The 15,899-nt window shown below is 46.2% G+C and overlaps 1 long non-coding RNA gene across 7 annotated transcripts in view; it reads right to left on the bottom strand.

Moving 5' to 3' along the window:
* LOC130543096 (uncharacterized) overlaps positions 1-15,896 on the bottom strand; it is an 82,335-nt gene extending 66,439 nt beyond the window's left edge. For 3 of the 7 annotated variants that reach the window (XR_008958141.1, XR_008958140.1, XR_008958139.1), the window contains exons 1-3: positions 11,804-14,567; positions 4,856-11,422; positions 29-104 (exon numbers count right to left, since the gene is read on the bottom strand). This is a non-coding gene — a long non-coding RNA (uncharacterized LOC130543096). Of the gene's footprint in view, positions 1-28; positions 105-4,855; positions 11,423-11,803 lie in introns of all 7 variants that reach the window. The other 4 variants (XR_008958135.1, XR_008958137.1, XR_008958138.1 and 1 more) reach the window with 4 other exon arrangements.
* Between the last annotated feature and the right edge of the window lie 3 nt (positions 15,897-15,899).

The following is a 15,899-nucleotide window of genomic DNA, read 5'->3' as shown; positions in this document are numbered from 1 at the left end:
GTAAAGAATCAATGACTTCTTTTCTTACCTTTCTATGCAATGGATGATGATAATTTAGTGCTTTTCATTCACAAAAGTACTTGGGTGGCAGCTTCTCAAGTACTCTTTTAAAACAAAACAAAACAAAAAACTTGGAACTATGTTTTTAAAAAAATGACAATAAATGACAATGTTTACGATGAATTTATCTCTACTGTGACCCATTGGGGTTTATCCTGGATATACAAGGATGGTTCAGATCAGAAAATCTATCAGTGTAATTCACCACATTAATAGATTTAAGAGAAAAAAATTCATCAGATCAGCTCAAGAGATGTAGAAACATTATTAACTAAAATTCAAAATTTCTTTAAGATTAAGAAAATAATTTCTTGGCAACATACAAGAACTTCCCTTACTACGTAGATGGCATTTAGCCAAACTTTGAGTATCATACTAAATAGTACAAACTGAGCCTCATTTCCATTAATATCAGGAAGAAGGCAAGAGTCCATACAGCGACCTCTGGTGCTCTTATCAGAGGAACGGAAAATGTTGACCCTAGAGCCAAACTATCAGGGCTTCACACGGCTTCTTAACTAGTTGTGCTATCTTGGGCATACTCCAATTCCCTCTACCCCAATTGCCTCCTGACAAAGACCCTGTCCTTGACCTTGAGTCAGGCTATCTTGGGCCTACCTACTCCAGTTGTGGCAAGAATCCTGCTCAGTCGGCTTAGTGAGAATCCTTACCTTCCATCCCTGATGAAGCTCTTTGCCCCTTACCTTTGATGCCTAAGTCCTTCACCCGCCTTCAACAAGAATTCTGTTAAGTCAATTTAGCAAGAATCCCCCAACTTCTGATGTCCCCTTAGTAATTTTCCATCCACTGATTCTGCACCCCCTGTTGCTTGGCTATAAATGCCCATTGTCTTTGCCATGTTCAGAGTTGAGTCCCATCTGTCTCCCCTATTGTGAGAGTCTTGACACCTATTGCAGTAGTCCTGCATGAAGTCTTCCTTATAGTTTTATAAGCAGCAGAACATTTGTTTCTCTAACACTACCAGTAAAGTAAGAATAATGATATTATTGACCTCATAGAGATGTCATGAGATGGAAAGAGCTAGTACATGCCAGGTGCTGAGAAGAGTATCTAACACTCTAAAAACACTCTATAAATTTCAATGATTACCATCATAGAGATATACACTTTTTAAAAGAAAAGGAACAGAATGAGTGGGGAGCAGTAGACAAGATGTTAGAAAAAATCCCAGAAGACCACAATAAATTTTTAGTTATGAGGTTGCTAGAATACAAAACCAATTTAAAAAATCAATACTAAAAGCAGCTCATACAATTTTTTAAAAGTTAAAAGAAATGCTGTCTTTTTCAGTAATGACAAAATATAAGGTGCCTAAAAATAATCTAACAAAAGATGTATAAAACATTTATGGGAAACATTGTACATCACTATTCAAAGACATGAAGACCAAAATAGGGAATATAGAATATGTCATGTTCACATGTAGAATGCCTCAATAATATATGTCAATTCTCTCAAACTAATTTGTAAATTCAATTCATTTTTAATCAAAATCTCCCTACTGCTTTTTCTCAGAACCCGACAAACTGACAAATAGCAGTATTTGGCCTTGCAGATATCAAGACTACCTTAAAGCTATAATAATCAAATTACCTGCCCTGAAAAGGACTCACGCATAAAATAAAAATAAAAATAAAAATAAAAATAATAATAATAATAATAATAATAATTTAAATATGAAAGGTAATGTTAATGAGTATTTATTATGTGTCAGGCTCTGCATGGAGGAATCAAAGCACAGTATTGCCCCTTTAATCCCCCAAAAGGTATTTATTAATATTATCTCCCTTTTGCAGAGAAGAGGGACTAAGGTAGAAGTGCAGAAAGATTACACAACTTGTTGAAGATGACATCCTGTTAGGTAACGGAGCTGGGCTTTGCACCCAGGTTGTATCTCTGCAATCCCTGCTGCAACATCTCTTTTAGAAACATGGTATTCCACAACGTGGCATTAAAATTCAGTAGGTAAAGGCTAGAATATTCATTAAGTGGGAATGGAACAATTGGCTAACCATACGAAACACACACTCCCCCACACATACACACACATGCACATTCCAGAATGACTAAAGACCTCAATTTAAAAACAAAATTTTGGAAAAAAAAATATAAAGATTCTCTTCATAACATTGGGAAGAGATTTCTTAAGTTACAAAAGCACTAACGTTCGACAAAAAAATCAATAGACTTACCTACTTTCACATTTACAACTTTTAGACAACAATTTTTCATACATGTGCAAAAAGATCTATGCACATACATGTTCACTGTGATAGTCTTTCACTAGCAACATTTTGCTGGTACATCGCTAACAATAGGAAAATGATTTACCCTATTGTGCTATGTTCACATAATGATATACGTATGCTTATTTTGTTAAATGTTCTATTAAATGTTATAAAATAAATGAACCTGGGGCACCTGGGTGGCTCAGTCAGTTAAGCATACAACTCCTGATTTCAACTCAGGTCATGACCTCAGGGCTGTGAGATGGAGCTTCGCGTTGGCTCTGCACTCAGTGCAGGGTGTGCTTGAGATTCTCTCTCTGCCTCTCCCTCTGCCCCCCTACCCTACTCACGCTCTAAACAAATAAACAAACAAATAAATAAGATCTTTTAAAAAATACAGTAAATAAAAATGTATGAACTAAATCTATGCCTATCAACATGAATACATTTCAAATATAACACTAAAAGATGTCAAGCGACAGAAACATTTTGTAAAATGGAAGACTTTGGTAAAACATAAAGACACATCACACAATGCTATTCCTCCTTTATGAATACATATATATGGTACAGCATAAATGCACATGAGGAAGGGCACGCAACATTTGCAGGAAGGTAGTGTCCTCTGGGAAGTGGAACAAGGAAGGGGAACACACTAAACAGGGGTAAACAGAAGATTTCACAAACATGTGACCTATTACTTCTTGAAAAAAAAAAAATGAAGCAAAATGTTAACACGGTCACGCCTGGATGGTGACTACCTGGATGCTCCTTTTATTGTTCTCTGTACTTTTTAGATTGCTTGAAATACTTGATAATAAAAATTTGTTTTGAAAATTGGCTCCTGGGTGGAGGGTAGACTGGAGAGGGAGAGAGATCCAGTGGACTAGTGAGGAGGCTGGTTCACGAGCCCAGGCTGGCTCATGGTGGAATAGAGCGATGGTGGCGGGAATGTTTTGCCAATAGATTAGTTGTGGAAGGGGGTAAAATAGAGAAGATAAATAAAATCTTTTTAAAAAATAGGGAAGAATACAGGGGCGCCTGGGTGGCTCAGTCGGTTAAGCATCTGCCTTCGGCTCAGGACATGATCCCAGGGTCCCGGGATTGAGCCCCATCTCGGGCTCCCTGCTCAGAGGGAGTCTGGTCCTCACTCTCCCTCTGCAGCTGCCCTTCCCCCTCCTCCTGCTCGTGATCTCTCTCTTGCTCACTCTCTCAAATAAATAAAATCTTAAAAAAAGAAGAAGAAGAAAGAATGGCTCTTGGGTTTTTGATCTGGGTAACAAAACAGATGATGGAGCCAATTACTGAAAGAGGCTTGGGGACAGCAACAGGTTTAGGGGAGAAATAAGGAGTTTTTTGTGGCTATGGCAGATCTGAAATCATCATTAAGCCTCCATGTGAGTTGTTGTATGGACAACATAGGCAGATTGCATGCAGATTCAAACCTGGAGCTCAGAGGTGAGTTCACAACTGGAAATAGAAATTGGAAGTCATCGACTTAAAGACGGCATTTGAAACCTCAGTGAGATCTTCTTCTCAGACAGTATGGATGGAGAAGAGAAGCAGATGGAGGGACAAGTTTGGGGCACTAGAGTCAGAGAGAAACGCAAGAACAGAAGCAGAGATCGAGTGGGAGAAAAGATGTCATGCTTCTGGCTTTGAAGGTGGCGGAAGGGGTCACATGTCAAGCAGTGTGGGCCAGACAGGGGAGCAGACTGTCCCCAGGAGCCGCCAGAAGGAATGCAGCTCTGTCCACACCTTGATTTTTGCCCAGAGAGATCGTGTTGGACTTGTACTCTGCAGAACTGTAAGATCCTAAATCCTGCTGCTTACACCACTAGGTTGGGGCGACTGCCCACAGCAGCAGCGGGAAATGAGTACAGAGAATCGCTAAGGATGTCTGGGAATCAGCAGCCAGCAGGAGGCTATTCGTGCTGCACAAGTCCAGCAGTGAGAGCATCCCCAAAAGAAAGGAGGGGACCCGTGTGTGAAACAGCACTGCGAGATACAGTCAGGGGGAGAAAGTGCTGACCACTGGGTTTGCTGAGATGAAGGTGGTGGGCGAGAAAGTAACTTCCTAGAGAGTGGGCTTCAACCCAGCTTTGACCAGAGAGGGTTAAAGAGGGGAGGAGAGGCGAGGTGGTGGGGAGTAGAGACTCGGTCACTGAGGTTCCTGTAAGGAGCTAGAGGGACGGCCCACGTGGCTTGTGTTTTACCTTTAGCCAAGTCTGAACGCTCATGGAAAGAGCCCAGCAGGCACCGAAGCACAGACCTTGGAGGGGAGGCCCTAGTGGGCTGGCAGGAAAATACCCGGGACAACCCAGCACACTGGCCTTGCAGAGGGCGGGTGGGAGGGAGGTGGGCAGCACACAGGTGGGATGGCATGGGTGGGGGGAGATGGAGCCTCTCCTCGAGCCTGCAGCAGCTCAGGGAACCTGGGGTCATCGACTCAGAGGGCAGAGATGGGGAAGGAAGGGGTGAAGGCTGGCGGAGAACAAAGAAGTCATGAAATCGCCCCTCGGCAGAGCAGAAACGGGAACACCTACCAGCTGTCAAAGCAAGGACTCAACGAGCGTCCGTCTCCTCGGCTGCCCTGAGCGTCCATCTCCCACCGAATGGCCCTCAGCACAGACTCCACTTCAAAGTGGGAACATCAGCAGGTCCAAGGCAGAAGGAGAATAAAAGATGGGTTTTCTTTTATGTTCCCCAGCAAAAAAACTTACAAATTGTCCCAAATGTCACACCTGTATTTTGGTGAAAAAGAAAAAATCCTAAAGGCAAAGCCTGTTTTTAGAACTTTGACAGCAGGAAGGACAGTCCTAAAACATTAATGAGCAACAACAAACTCAAGGTTCTTTGGGGACATTTTGGAGACATGAGAACTTAGTTTTGAGTTTTATAGTTTTGTGTTTTTTTAATCAACATGAAGCTTTACCATCAGCGTTATAAAATCTGTTATCATTTCTTAGCCTTTGGAAGTTTCACTTAATTTAAATGTTGAACTATCACACAATTTTCATCAGCCTACACTGCTAACCATATGTTTCTAGAGAAGAGGGCTGTTTGCACTGCCTCCCCCATTTGATGAACTAGCTTATAACCGTGAAAATGTGATTCGTTTATTTATATTTAATCGAAACACACTACAAACACTTGATAGCTTACTCCTCAAGCTTTGCACCATTGGTGACAGATGAGAAAAAAGTGTTCAGCAACTTAATCTGATTTACCACATAAATATTCACATCTTACATAGCTGTTCCACGGAACAGTCGTGTAAGTGGCTTCCATTTATTTGCAAATTTATTGTCTTGACTGTAAAATGCAAATCAATTATTGAAACTGTTTAGTAACATGCACCCATCCAATAAATGGTGAAGGATTTCTCTCTCTCTGTGTGTCCTATGAAGTGAATTAAAACGAACAGGATGGAGCTTTAGAACCCTATAATCCGTCATGCCAATGGTAAAGTGGGTATTTCCGTCACATAAGCTAAACAAGTTCTCTGCATATGCACAGTGAGTGGATGGTTAAAATTCCACCCTTATCAATAATTTCTTTCTTAAAAAACATACTTCCAGGAATTCTGTTTCCATGAACGTGGCAGGCCCAGTGTTCAGACTAAATCCTGAAAATAGCTAAGAACTCTAGATATATCTATTTTTTAATTCTTAAAAACACCTTCATGAATTTTCAGGTCAAAATCTAAGGGAGAAGTCAGAAATGAGAAGCATAGTAATGAAATCACTTTTGCCTTGAGAGCAAATCTGGTGAACTTTCATTTTCATGGCCTTTATGAAAAGCCCAGGTCCCATTGCAAAGTGGAGAGTCTGGTGGGAGACCCTCCTTCCATAGACCTGGGACCCCGAAGGACTCCAGCCCCCTGTGAGGGAGAGGGAGGCAGACCCCACTCTCAGGCTCACAAACGACCACCACGGTGCTGAGACCATGGGCCTGGGAGCAGGGGATGCCTTCAAGAATTTGTCATGAAAAATAAGCTTTCTATCCAGAGTAACATTAACTAAAACAAAATTCATAGACTAAATCTTTTTGGACCTTTTAGGAAATTCTACCAATAAAACCAGAATGTTTATATTAATAGCAGGGCAGTAGATTTTAGAGTAAGAACCTCATTAGGGATAAAGGGGGTTACAATATAAGAATAAAAGAAAATTTACTGGGGAACTTTTTTGTCTTAAATTTATTTTTTGTTTTGTTTTGGTTTTGTTTGGAAGAAGCTATTGTTACTCTTACTTATCTTTTCCCCCAAAACCTTATATATTCCTTGAGGCCTTTCCAATATCTTAAAGCCCTTGGCTTTGGAACCGAAAAGCCAGCTCGTGTTCCATGGAAACAGAGTCTGAGATGCAAAACTGCAGCAAGAGCGTTGACTGGGGAGTATTCTCAGAAGACACACCTTTGAGGAAGGGGGGGAGGGTGGAATTGGGCACCGGGAGCGGGCGACTCTCAACAAGATCCTGTCTGGACCTCAGCCATCTGCAGAGAGCCCGGGAGCTGGAGATGTCCTCCCTTGTCCCAAGCTGAGGCAAGCAGGCCAGGCCTTTGGATCCCCAGGTCAGCCACTAATTGGATGTGGACTGTGCTCTGAGAGGTGAGGGAACCTTGAGTGGGGTGCTTCCCTGTAGACCATTCCCGGCAAGACAGCTGAGTGGTGGATGCCCAGGCCCTGAAGAGAGCTCCCCGTAGAGCTGGGAGGTGCCTGCTGCAGTCCACACTCGCTAGGGATTCACTCGCTTCTTCTCATGAGTGCTCCCCAACAGGGAAGTTCCTCTAGGATTTTGGTTGGACTGGTTACCTGGAGAACTTAGAAAAGAGGGTTATTTGAATAAACTGCAGCCCCCACTGCCACAGTGGATCTCAGGCTGTCACTGACACTCACCGTCCCCTCCTCCACCACCAATTCAAGATTCCCCACTCCTTCAGCTTGCGCCTCTGCTGGGCTAGGCAGATTGCCTGGTAGGGTGACCCAGACATGATCTCTGAAGTGTCGGAACCTCTGGTTCTCACTCTCATCTCAGGATATGACTCCCATACTTGTCCACCTGCAGTTCAAACCAAGCATTAGGAGCACCAAGAGACTCCCGGGGCAACCTGGGAGCAGCACACACCTTCTTCCTTGGCCTCATTGTGCAGCTACAGACCTACCTCCCCCTGGTGATCGGGGTCAGCTACACCTGCCAGGATAAAGCTCTTCTTCTTGTCTGCGGGTCACTCATAAATTGACCGGGTGTTGGGTGGAAAATAAAATTCAGTAAGAGTCCTACTGTGTCCTCTGGTGGAGGTATTCTCCCCCTGGATGCCACAGAACCTCGTATGGCAGGGACGGAAAGCACAGTTCCCTCTGTTGGTCACTGGGAGCAATGGTGAGTAAGACCACTCCTACGACTATCTCCTCATTCTCAGAGCCCTGTGTCCCACCTGTCAGGGGCACAGCGTCGTCGACATGGCATGCAGTCTGTGTCCTGGAGGCTCATGTTCCACACTCATGAGGCATTGTCTCTAATCTGGAACCTTAACTATATTCACAAGAGGTTTTTCTGCCTCTCTGGCAGGCTGGCAGCTTCTAGGTGGTGTCGTATGTGATGAAAACAGTGGCTCTCACGGTCATGTGCCTACTGCTGAACCCCCATTGCAAAGAAGTGGGTCCTTCGACCGGAACTGATATTATGTGGAATCCCGTGTTGGTGGGTAGTGGTGCTGCCCCAGGCCCTGCAAGTAGAAAAGGCAAACCCATGCCAAGACTATCTGATGACCCCAGTCAAGATTCATCTGTGTCCCTTACACGGTGGAGAGATCCCGATAGTCAGTTTTTACCGAATGGCTGTTACTAGCACTGGGCGCTGCATGGCTAGTCTCTGTTGCTAGCAAATTAGGCCTTCAGTAGCAACAGGACTTAGGGGGCCTTGGTGAGTGAAGCTCGTACCAACAGGCTCTCCTGTAGCCTTCATCTCTGCCACTGTGGCATCTGTTGTACCCGCACTGGGGTGGCTGATGACAGGCTGATGACAGTCATTCCCTGTTTCTTTGCTACCTCTTCCATGGTGAATGCACTTTGCTGGGCGTTACCATGTGATGCACATATCTTCACACTGTACTCACTCCTGTAAGCCCATCTTCAAGCTTCTTCTTGTCCCCCCTATGCCAATCTTTCTCTTTCCAGAATATTCACCCCGTTCATGCACTTTATGAGTGTCACGAGGCACATATTCTTATCTCAGGTCATCTCTCTTTCCCTACAAAGTGGACGACCAGACGACCTACCCAGACATATGTCCCCTGGAGGATTTCTCCTGACTGCTATCTTCCAAGACCACCCCTGAGTGGTGTAACCTGCAGTCCATTTTTGTCATGTACCAGTGAATCAAGTCACCCTGTCCCCATAGGGGATGATTAGTGTGAGATGAGAGAAAAATACCAGAAAACACTAGTAGATGGTAAGGAGCCCAGCTAACTGTGCAACTTCCTCATTCATTCTGACCTTGTTTATGCCCAGGCCTGGAGATCCCACTTCCCCATATCATGAGTCCACCCAATCTTATAATTCAGTGAGTCTCATAGAACCCAGCCTGGCCATGTAGTTAATTAACATCCCATAGTGTCATGCTCTAACTCTACCAGGGCCGAGAAGCTTGCTAAGAGCTATTTTTCAAATGATGCATACTTTTCTGCTCCTGATGACAGGGCCTTTCTCCAAAATGCCAATAGTTAACTTGTGACTCTCCTAGGGCTTGCCATAAGCTCCCCATGATGCTTTTCCCCATCATACATCACTGTAGCACCTTAGAGATCTGCCATACCATGCCATTTCTACCGGTGAGGACCATAGGGTCAGCCAGGTTGTATGAAACAAACAACAGGGTCACTTATACCACCGCCTGACCTGCTGCAGATGCTCTTCTTCCTGAGTCCTACTCAAAGATGACAGCCTTCCGTATCACCCAGAAAATGGGTGGAAGCAGTATTTACAGGGGCAGAACACACTGTCTACAAAATCCAGAGGCCTACTAAGCATTGTGCTTCTTTTTAATGGTGGAAGGTATGAGATGCAATCATTCCTTACTTTGGAGGGGCTATCGCAGGAAACCCCAAGTCTCTGGATCCCTACAAATGTCACTGATGCGGCAGGTCTCTGAGTCTTCATGGGGTTGATCTCTCAGCCTTTATTGTACATGTGTTTTACCAAGCCCGCCACTGACTTACTACTCCTTGCTCCTCTGATGCAATTAGGATGAACATTGATGTCGGTAGACAAATCTGATATTCTGGAATGTCCAGATAGTCCCTGTGGCTTCAGACTATTAACAGGGTAAAGAATGGGAGAGTTAACGTGGACCTTTATAGCAGGACTATAAAAGTATCCTTTGTTCTAGGTGAATCTAAACTGCTACTGATCTTCTCAGGGATGGAAAAGAACACATTCCCTAAATAAATGTCTTCCTTCCATAGGCCAAAGACAATGTTAATATTCTCTAGTGAAAACCAACCAACCAAACAACCACCCACTTCTGGCAGAGCAGCTACAAGGGGAACTACTACTTGATTCACTTTGGGGAAGTTCTCTGTCCTCTGTCATGGTTCCTCTAGTTTGTGTAGGGGCCAGACTGACAAATTAAATGGGGTTGTGACAAGGACCACAGCCCCCACATTCTCTGTCTTTGAGAGTGGCTATCATCCCCGGCATTCCTGCATCAATATGGCATGTGATCATATTTATGACTTACTACCTACTGGGGAAAAGAATATGCCCCACTTCAACATTTCTTTATTCCAAGCAAAGGAACCAATGGGCAGATTCTGCCAAAGACCTAGTGTATCTATTCCCTATTGTACTTGAGGGAAACGACAACCAGTATGTTCAGGGACTGTGAGTTGGACCTGAGCCAAGATACCTTTCATTACCTGGTATCCTGATCTCTACTCCAACAGGGGGGCCATGGTGACACTTTGGGTCCCCAAGTCAATGTCAGTTTGATAATCCTCAAAAGCTTCGGTATTCTTCCTTCCCCCGTGTGAATTTGCCTGAACAAATGGCCTAGGTCCTTTTGGAGAAGAACAGGGGGGAATTATTGCCAAACACACCTGTGGTAATGTTCTAGGGTCCAGGGAGGAACTCTGTTTTCCCTTCAGTCCAGGGGGCTGGGTCTGAGAATTAGCTTAATTAGGCAAGAGATCCTGACTATTGCTGGAGTGGTTTTGCTAACCCTCTCAATCACCCATACTTGGTTTCTTCTAATTGTACAAATTAAACAATACCTTCATCAGCTGCCAATCTATCTTACTTCTAGGAGCAATGTGTCTATTGACCATCTCCATAGCTCTCTGTAGGGCAAAATACTCCCTGGGTGCTCCACCGACCTTGCCTTTCATTGGGATATTTGCCTATGCCTTCCTTCTGATGATGAACACAACACCTGACCTCTATCCTCCCCATTGTTCCCAAGAACCCACTCTGTGATTTCACATCTGTCCTCAGCTCTGGCCCACAGAGCATAGCCATTCCTGAACTTCTTGATGATGCTGGGGCCACTTTCCACCAGTGCATTCCTTTGTAAACAGGAAGTCTTCCAGCCATCTCAGGAACATATCCACTATAACATGACCATTCCTGGAGCTGTTTGGTCCCTTCTTCCACCATCTGCCTAAGTGTGGATCCTCGCTTCCTCCGGGCTTTCGAGCACCATCTGAGCTGAGTGTTAGCACTGCCTCCAGGGATTCCGGCCAAGATGTGAAGTCCTGTACCAAGGTAGAGTGCTCACTTATCAGTAAACTCTCCCTATTCAACTGTATATTCCGTACTCTTTGACTCGATCCGGTGACTATTCTCTTGGTTCTTCTGGGACATATTAGCTAGATCCTACAGCTCCTTTGCCATATAGCCCCTTTTGCCTTTACCTGCCCAGCTCAGTCACACTGTATTGAGATTTGGGCCTTGTCATTCATCTGCTTGCCAGGAAAGAAGATAGGGCTAGATTCTGAGAGGACAAGCATTGTCTTGTGAGATACTTGCCTTATTTGAGGCCTCTGCAGGATCTTCAAGAAAGGAGAATCAACAATCTTCTACATGGGGTAAGGAGTAGACCACTTCTGCAGGCCTGGAGGATTCCAGGGAACACAAGGGTACAAGGTTCTCAACTGTCCAGGTACACATCCCAAGTATTGGGGTCCCACCCATTCCCTATTAGGACCCTGACTTTGGAGGCCTGAGGATTTCACCTTCTCCAAAACTCTGCGTTACTTAAGATGACAACTGGCACTCCAGCTGACCTGCTTCCCAGCTGGAAAACTTTGGGGTTTTCTTACAAGCTGCCAAGGACGTACTTGGGCTTTCACAGTTTGCTGTAAAGCAGTCAGCCTCCCCTGAGCCTCCTGATTTCTTCAATATGAGGAGAACCCAGCTGCCATCACCCTGTCCCATGGACCTCCTACTCACCGTCTTCCTAAAGCCCTTCCAGAGCCATCTGGGCTCCACTCACCACCAGTGACATGGTCCTTGCCATCAGCCAGCCACGTGCTCCTCTCCAATTTTCCATTTAGAGTCCACTTTTTCCCAGCCCGGTCCTGCGTCAACCACCCTAGAGGTCTTCTGGAAACTGTCTGAGATGGAAAACCGCATGCAGAAGGTTTATCAGGGAGTGTTCCTGAGACCTTCACCTGGAAAGAAGACAGACAGGATTTTTCAGGAGGAGAAGCTGACTCGCAGTGAGGTTGCGCCTGCGGCCACCCCCGGCCAACCCTAAGAGGTGCCCTGGTGTTGAACTAGCCCATCACGTTTGGCTCGAATTGAGTGAGGGGGCTGAACTTTTGTATTCCTGCCTTGGTCAGTGAGACGAGCACGGGTGTCATCCGTGGGCATGTAACCTTGAGCGAGCAGAGGGTAACCCAGCAGCAGAGGGTGACGTCCTGCAAACATCTCAGTTGTGAGTCATCTGCAGCCTTTGTCCCCAGCAAGGGGGTGCGGATGCATCCCCTAGAGGGCTCTGGGCAGTCAAATGGGACTGCTCTTTGTTCTCTTCTCGCTGCCCTTGCTCTCTTACCTGAGATAGTGCACAGAAAGGTCCTGTTTGAGTGGGAGGGACAGTAAAAGGAACAAAGAAATCTGGGGTGAAATAGGGAACCTCAATTAATGTTTCAAAATATTATTGTACCCGGCAACTTCACAGTGTGCTAAGATTCTCCCCTCCCCACTCTGCCTTCCTAAGGCACGGTTTGTATCCCCCTCTTTCCCACCACACTGAACCACCTCCAGGATTATAATTGTCTTACACTTCCCAGGACCCCCATGCCTCACACGGTAGTGCCAGCGAGTAGCAATAAATATGTGAAGTCATCAAACAACTTATTTATATTCCTTCTGGCCAGTGATGGGGGTTCTGTGCCAAACGGAGGAGGCCCAAGATGTAGTTGAAAGGAGTTCCAGGCATCCCAAAGACCAGGGCTCTTCCTAAAATTTTCAAAGAGAATGTCAGGATACCATACAGCACAACAGATTTGAGGAAAAGACCTGAAGAAACCATACTCTTGTCTTAAACAAACAAAGGAAAAATATGGTAAACCCATTGGTAGTGAGGCGAGTGCACACCATTGAAGATGGAAACATAGACAGGGCGCTCCATGTAGCAGGTACTCACGCCCCTGGGATGTGTGCTCAAGTGGGCAGAGCCCTGGCTTTGAACCTGAGGGATTTTTCTGGGGAGATCTAGAGTGAAGAAGCAGGAACTGGCCTTGCTGGAGCAAGTTTCTCCCCCTCTGAGGCTCGTTCTGTGTCTGCATGAGGACAGGAGCTAACATCCACTCACGCTGTGCAAAGAATTCCCCTGGGGACTTACTGTGTGCATGACTCTTCCGAGAAGAGAAGCTGGGGACAGAGACCTGAGGACCCACTAGACCGATAATCCTGTGGCTCGGTCCTGGCCCTGCTGATTCCTGGCTGGGAGCCTTTGACTTCAACTCCTTACAACTTTGTTTCCCCACTGGTGAAAAGGGGTAGGAACCCAAACCTGTGAATGTGTTGTAAGGACTAAACTATAGAGCATTGATATGTCATTTCTTATTGCAGAATAACAGAAGTTGTGAAGTTGTTTTAATGTTCTGGGATCCTTCCAACGAATGCCAACTGTTAATCAAGAGGTTATTGTCTTTTTCTTATAATTCCCCCCCCATGTTTAAATACATCATTCTCTGTGAATGGAAAGGTCACATTCTTTATCATTAGCTACTGAGACGGCTTGACTTTGGCTAGCAGTTTGATTTTGCTTTAAAGTAAAAAACAAAAACAAAAACAAGAAAACCTAAATACTGTAGACGGCAGTAACTTTTGGCTGAAACCACTGTCCCCACCCCTCCTTCCCATTTCATGAGCATCCTCCCTGACCAGCTGGGCTCTGGCCTAAGAGGTGAGGCTTTTCCTGAACAGCCTTGGGACTTGTGGGCCTGACTGAAAAGCCCCCAAAGCCAGAGCCAAAGGGGCAGAAGGGTGACGCTCCACAGCCCTGACAACAAAACCCACAGATTCATGCTTTCTAGAACCCCAGCCTCCCCGCAAGCCTGGGACCCTCCCACCACCACTGGCCTTCGGTCCCACTGTCATCAGCAGAGCAGGGCAATTCCACCAGGTGGCCCTGACCTTCCCATGACCTGAGCAGGCGCTAGGGCAGCCCCAACATTGGGCACATTCCCGCTGAGCCAACCTGGGTCAGACCCACCCAAAGGCCACTGTATCTGCCCCATTGAGAAACCAGTTGAAATCCCACTCCTTCTGGCAAGTGACAGGAAACCAAGAAGACTCCCTGGCAGTTCTGAGGTTAACAGGGAGGGTCCTGCCAAGACCAGACCTCTGGTTTCTGTTCCTCCCAGGGTTCGGTCCCCTCCCACCCATAGTCAGGGATCTAGTGAATACAAGATGCAGACAAGTAAAGAGGCTGCCCAAGGTCACGGTCGTGTCACGCTCTCCTCTGCCTCTCCAGGCCGTGGCACACAGGACACGCTGTATTCGTGACCGTTCTCCACCTATCGCCAAACCGCTCCTGATTCTTCCCCAAGGCAGGGAATCCTATCTGGGGGGTGACCCACAAGCGATCAACCACAGCATTTGGATAACTGAATATAAACCAAGATGCTTGTCAGAGTTGGGTGTTGTTAACAGTCAAAAAAGAGAAAGAAAAGAAAGAAAAGAAAAGAAAAGAAAAGAGAAAAGAAAAGAAAAGAAAAGAAAAGAAAAGAAAAGAAAAGAAAAAAAGGACCTACGCTGAGCCCTGAGCCCCGTGTGCTCTGACTAGGAGGGTCTCCTATTCGCTGCATTGACAAAAGCAGGCACGGAGTTGGTGAACTCGGCACAACCAAATCAGGACAAAATCCCTGTGAACCAAAAAAAGAAAACAAGAGAAAGGACCCCAAACTGTTATTTTATTTGGAAACAAAATGCAAATTGTTGTAAAGAATAATGGTCTGATTGTTATAAAGCAATTTATAGATCGCTATAAAGGGCCTCTGGTCCCAGCACTTGATGCCCTGCTGAAAGGGGCTGCCCGAGAGGCAGGTGGGCCTTGGGGACGGAAAGAACCGCCAAAGCCCCGCCACCCAGAGATGTAGCGGGGAGCCACCTGCCCGGGCATCTCAGACCCCAGGAACGCAGGCCCAGGGCAGATCACCCTCACCTCTGAGTGGGAACGAAGGCCCTTGATACGTCCTGCTCGGAGAAACAGGAACCTCAGAGAGCTTTGGGTGTGCTCTGGGAGAAAACAGACAGACGGACGGACCAACAAGGGTCATGGGAGCCTTGAGTAGCACGATCTTTACAGACTCTCGTGTTGGCGTTCCCGCGTGGCCACTCAGGGACTGTGTCATGTGGGCAAGTTTCTTAACTTCCCAGAAACTCAGGTTCCTTCTCTGTAAAATGACAACCTTAAATTGTCGTAGAGACGAAATGGGACAAGTGCTGTCAAGTGCCTCGCGGGTCACCCTCTGCACAGCCCATTATTCTTGTCGGTCAGTTTGCAGGTTGGGGCAGTGCTGCAGGACTGAGTGGGGCACTAACGTGCATGCCCGCCCCGGATGCTCACCCTGCGGTGTCCCCTACTGCAGGCCAACGTCACTAATCAAGACGACGCTAGGGCAAGACCCCAAGCTTGACTTCCATCTCTGACCCGCCGCGGAGCCAGTCGCGGTGGCTCCGTTTACTTCACTGGGAGACACAAGTTTCAGGCTCCGTGGTCTCCGAAGTGCCGACCAGTCTGGTGGCTTTGGAGCCTGTGCTTTCCTAAGAGTCTCTGGGGGAGCACAGTGGCCGCCGAGTGCGTGGTGAGTCTCTCCAGAGCTCCAGGCCGCCCTCCGGAGCCACGGCCGCCACGTGGCGGCCTCCCGCGGTGAAGCCACTCTCCGGGGGCGTTTACAACCCTCGCTGGGCCTGCAGCTGAGAAGTACATCTGACGTGTTCGAATTTCCGCCAGGCTTCCCTCTCGCAACACAAAGCAAGCTTGAGTGGGCTCTCTCATTCATAAGGACACCCAACCAGGCTTAAAAAGATGTTCCTTAAACAGATACTGTCTTAAAAAAAAAAAAAAAAAAAAACTC

This window comes from Ursus arctos, unplaced genomic scaffold, assembly GCF_023065955.2.
Source record: "Ursus arctos isolate Adak ecotype North America unplaced genomic scaffold, UrsArc2.0 scaffold_8, whole genome shotgun sequence".
In the NCBI taxonomy this organism is placed as follows: Eukaryota; Metazoa; Chordata; class Mammalia; order Carnivora; family Ursidae; genus Ursus; species Ursus arctos.
The sequence above is the reverse complement of the archived record's forward strand: the minus strand, read 5'-3'. Positions and strand labels throughout refer to the sequence as shown.